This window comes from Spermophilus citellus, assembly GCF_964194105.1.
Source record: "Spermophilus citellus genome assembly, chromosome: X".
NCBI classification, from domain to species: domain Eukaryota; kingdom Metazoa; phylum Chordata; class Mammalia; order Rodentia; family Sciuridae; genus Spermophilus; species Spermophilus citellus.
Window position 1 is genome coordinate 38,662,254 of NC_138190.1, and position 5,581 is coordinate 38,667,834.

Below are 5,581 nucleotides of genomic sequence, written 5' to 3' on the forward strand. Positions count from 1 at the left end.
TATTTTAAAAAAATTCATCAAATATAATATCCATGAGGGCTGAGGCTGTAGCTCAGTGGTAGAGCACTTGCCTAACATGTGTGAGGCACTGGGTTCGATCCTCAGCACCACATAAAGACAAAATAAAGGTATTGTGTCTACCTACCATAAAAATATTTTTTTAAAATCCCTGAAATTTACCACTTTGAGGTATATAATTCAGTGAGTTTTAAACATTCATAGGGTTGTATAATCATCACCATTATCTAATTTTAAAGCATTTCATCATCTCAAAAAGAAATTCCATACCTATTAGCAGTCACTCTCCCATTCTTTTTTTTAAGATAAGTATATAAGCTTTATCAAGGTCATCCAACTAGTAAATGACATCACTGGTATGCAAAATAAGATTTTCCTAATGATGACACCCATCTCTGCCCCCTCAATAGCCCCACCTTCTTCTGTGGGCAAACCCCTTGTCCCTGGCAATCACTAATCAACTTTCTGTCTATGGATTTGCTTATTCAGGACATTTCATATAAATGGAATAATAAAATATGTGCATTTTGTGACTAGTTTCTTTTACGTAGCATGTTTTCAAGGTGCATCCATGTTATCACATTTATCAGTACTTTGTTCCTTTTTCATGACTGAATAATACTCCATTATATGGATAGACCACATTTTGTTCATCCATTTATTAGTTGATGAAAATTTGGATTGTTTCTATCCTTTAGATATTATGAATATGGCAGACATGAACAATATACACATATTTCTGTGTAGTTTAGATATGAGGTATCCTCCCAAAGCTCATGTGTGAGACAATGCAAGAAAGATTAGAGGTAAAATGATTGGGTTATGAAAGCTTTAACCCAATCAGTGAATTAATACCCTGATAGGAATTAACTGAATGGTAACTGTAGGCTGATAGAGTATGGTTGGAGGAGATGGGTCCATGAGGTTATGCCTTTGGGGTATATATTTTGTCTTTCATCAGTGGAGCACTCTCTCTTTGCTTCCTGCTTGCCATATCCTGAGCTACTTTCCTCCTCCACACCCTTCTGCCATGTTGTTCTCTCTCACCTCAGGCCAAGAGCAATGCAGTCAGTTGTCTATTGATTGAGACCTCTGAAAATGTAAGCACCAAATAAACTTTTCTTCCTCAAAAATCCTGTCAGGTCTTTTGGTCACAAGGGTGAGAAAGCTGACTAAAAGACTTGTATTTTCAGTTCTCTCAGGTAGATACCTAGGAATGGAATGGCTGAATCAAATGGTACCTCTATATTCAATTTTTTGAGGAAGAACTGCCAAACTGGTATGTATGTGTGTGTGCATGTGTGTATGCTTGTACTGGGGGTTGAACCCTGTGGTGCTTAACCACTGAACCACATCCCCAGCCCTTTTTATATTTTTGTTTAGAGACAAGGTCTCACCAAGCTTCTTAGGGCCTTGCTAAATTGCTGAGGCTTGCTTTGAAGTTGCAATCCTCCTGCCTTAGCCTCCCGAGCCACTAGGGTTACAGGCATGTGCCACCACACCCTACTGCCAAACTGTTTTCTAAGGTGACTGTACCATTTCAAATTCCCAGCAGCAATGAATGAGGGTTCTAATTTTACCTTAGCAACACTAGTTGTCTTTGTCCTTGCCTTTTCTTATTAAATTATAGCACAATAGTGACTAGTTATCTTTTGCCTTTTTAATTGTATTAGGTAGAAAAGAACTGTTATGTATGCAATTGGTACCCTGTTTAGATACCTTTTGGCCTTCTCCCTCATTCATCCCCTTAGCCAACCATAAATTACAGGTGCTACCTTCTCTAGAGAGCTGTTCTCAAAGACCTCAGCTAATAAATGACCAACAAGAGGGTACAGAAGGCAGATTCCTGGTCTCCAGGTGGAGCTAATTCTATGGTGCCATCTTTGTTTTAGAGTTTTCCATGTGGCCAGTCTCACATTGAGAACTCCCAGACTGAAGCAAGTCTCTCATGGAGACTTCATCCTTGCTAATCATCCCCCCTCTTACCCCCTTCTTTGGCCCCTTCTCCTAAGAGTACTCTCCTAACAAATCACTTACATGATAATTCCTGTTTTAGGCTCTGTCCCACAAATTGGGAACTTTAAATGAATTAATTTACATATAGATTAAGATGAATTAACATATTCTTCAAATTAGAATTTTTTCTAGTTACTACTCCACCATCCACCTCCACCATCATACAGAGTAGAGGGATTCACTGCCTACCATATGAAGGTCCAGAAATTATTAGAGATGGCTGTTTTTTCTAGGTGAAGAAGTTGTGGATATTATTTTTTCCACATTGCATTGTTTTCGTCTGTCCATCTCTGCTGTTTCTCCTCTCTAATGGCTATTATCATTGTAGCCAACATTATTGTTACTTGTATTCTTGATAATTGCCATTCTGAATGGAGTGAGATGAATCTTAGAGTAGTTTTAATTAGCTTTTCTCTAATTGCTAGAGATATTGAACATTTTTTTGACCATTCATATTTCTTCTTATGAGAAATGTCTGTTCACTTCCTTTGTGCATTTACTGATTAGGTTATTTGTTCTTTTGTTTTGGTTGTAAGTTTTCCGGGTTCTTTGTATATCCTGGAGATTAATCTTTATTATGTGTGTATATATATATATGTGTATATATATATATATATATATATATATATATATATATATATATATTAGTTGTTGATGGACCTTTATTTACTTATTTATATGTGGTGCTGAGAATTGAACCCAGTGCCTTATGCATGCTAGGCAAGCACTCTACCACTGAGCCACAACCCCAGTCCAAGATTAATCTTTTATCTGAATGGAGGTGGTAAAGATTTTTTTCCCATTCTGTAGGCTTTCTGTTGATGTTCTTGATTGTTTCCTTTGCTGTGGAGAAGCTTTCTCGTTTAATGCCATCCCCATTTATTGATTCTTGATTTTATTTCTTGTGCATTAGCATTCTTATTGAGAAAGTTAGTTGTTGAGCTGATATAATGGATAGTTGGGCCCACTTTTTCTTCTAGTATGTTCAAGGTCTCCAGTCTAATGCCTAGGTCCTTGATCCACTTTTGAGTTTTGTGCAGGGTGAGAGATAGGGGGTTAATTTCATATTGTTACTTATGGATTTCCAGTTTTCCCAGTACCATTTATTGAAGAGGCTATCTTTTCTCCAATGTATGTTTATGAGGCCTTTGTCTAGTATGAGATGACTGTATTTATGTGGGTTTGTCTCTGTGTCTTCTATTCTGTTCCGATGCTAACACCATGCCATTTTTGTTATTATAGCTCTGTAGTATAATTTAAGATCTGGTATTGTGATGTCTCCTGCTTCACTGTTCTCGCTGAGGATTGCTTGGCTATCTGGGCCTCTTATTTTTCCAAATGAATTTCATGATCGTTTTTTCTGTGTAGAACATAATTGGAATTTTAATGGGAACTACATTAAATCTGTATAGCACTTTTGGTAGTATGGCCATTTTGAAAATATTTATTCTGCCTACTCAATAACATGGGAGGTCTTTCCATTTTCTAAGTGTCATTGTGGCCTTCTTTCTCAGAATGACTTTTATCTTTCCATCCTCCCCAACTTCTTTTTATATTGTTGGGTCTCCAAAGCCAGTAATCATTGATGCGTGGTAATTTCCCCAGAATTATTATGGGGGAAAAGTTCAATTCCAGCATCCCAAGGCTTTTACTCAGACAGAATTTAGCCATTTGTTCAATTGATTTCAAAGGAGCAATGCTTCATGTATGCCAGCTTCTTGGAAACCCTCTAGATATCTTTTATGGAATGAGCAGATGGAAAGGGATCTGTGGTCACCTTGATCCAGCTGACAAATTAGCTTTTCACTCCTAGAAATCTCTAATTCTTTGTTCTCTCTAGCTTCAGCTGCCACCTGGGTGGCAGTAAAAGTGATACAGATTGAAGCAGAGATACCACTTGGCCATGAATGTAGGATAACCCCCCCCCCCATGTTGGGGGATGTTACTAAGGCTCCATGGTATGTCTCATGTTTTGTTTATTGGACTCCCAGGAGCAAGTAGATCAGACCTGACAGCTGCTCACTCAGCATGGTGCTTTGGTGCTGGGTCTGTAGCCTTTTCCAAAGCACATTCCAGTAGTTCCCTTATCAGTCCATCATGTGACAGTTCTCCTCCATTGTTTTACTGGCTTGCTCTCAGATGTCAGCTTCCCTTGCTGCTAGCGATTTGGTACAATATAGTCCTCATCATTTTAAAGAAGCCAGCCTTTCTTACTTCTCTTGTCCCTTCAAACATGGCCCAGAGAGTTGTGTGATGTTGTGTTCTATGACACTGACTTAGACTCCAGATAGCCTGTTTACATAACTAGAATATTTCCTTGCAAATACTTCAGTTGGTATGGCCTAAGAATATTTTGTCCTATGATCACTATACAATTATTACATTCAGGAAATTTAGCATTGATATAATTCTATTACATATAGATATATAATCCATGTTATGGGTTTGTGTCTCACCGCCACACACACCAAAAAACATGTTGGAATCCTAATCCATGCTACTTCAGAATGTGACCATATTTGGAAATAGAATAATTGCAGATGGAATTATTTAACATGAGACCATATAGGTCCCATAATTCAATATGATGGTTTTCTTATACGAAGATGGTCATGTGAAGATAGAAACACACAGGGACAATGCCACATGGCCATAGAGCCACAGACTGGAGTGATACCACTGTCAGCTAAGGGATGCCAACGCTTGCTGACAAACCACTGGCAGCTAATAAGAGGCAACGAAAGGTTCCTCTACAGGTTTCAGGGAGAACAGGGCTCTTCTGACATCTTGATTTCTGACTTCTGCCCTCCAGAAATGTGAGTTGATGTATTTCTGTCATTTTAAGCCATTCACTTCGGTTTGAAGATCTAGGAAACTAATACAGTCTATGTTCAAATTTCTATTTCAGATAATGACTAATATCTCTAATTGTTGTGTGTTTTTAAATGAAAGGATCCAATTAAGACTCCCACATTGCATTTAGTTGTGATTTTTCTTTATTTTCCTCTAATATGGAAGAGTTCTATAGCCTATTTATGTCTTTCCTGACATTGGCTTTTTTATAGTACAGACAAGTTGTCTTATAAAATGTCATATGATTTATATTCATGTGATTGCTTCTGTTTAATACAACCCACATTTAAAACTTGTAGCAAATTCTCAGTGCTTCTTCCCTCAGGAAGCAAATAATGTTTGTTTGCTCCATAATAGGTAAGAGCAAGTTTGATCTTTAGTTAAGGTGGTGTCTGCCAGACCTTTCCTTGTAGAAGTACCTCCTTCGTTTTGTAATTACTAAGTGATCTGTGCATTCATATTTTGAGTCTGCATGTCTTTTCTTAAAGCCTATCTCACCCTTAAAATACTCATTAGGAACCTCTGGATATCCTTCTTCCTCAAATCATGATCACTGAGACTTTTTGCTTTACTTTTATACCACACTTCCACATTTAAGAAGCAGAGTTCCTTCCCTCAGAGAGAATTGATGTCCAGTTACTATTTCATGAAAATCATATGGATACACAGGGTATACAAAATGATATTTTGGTTT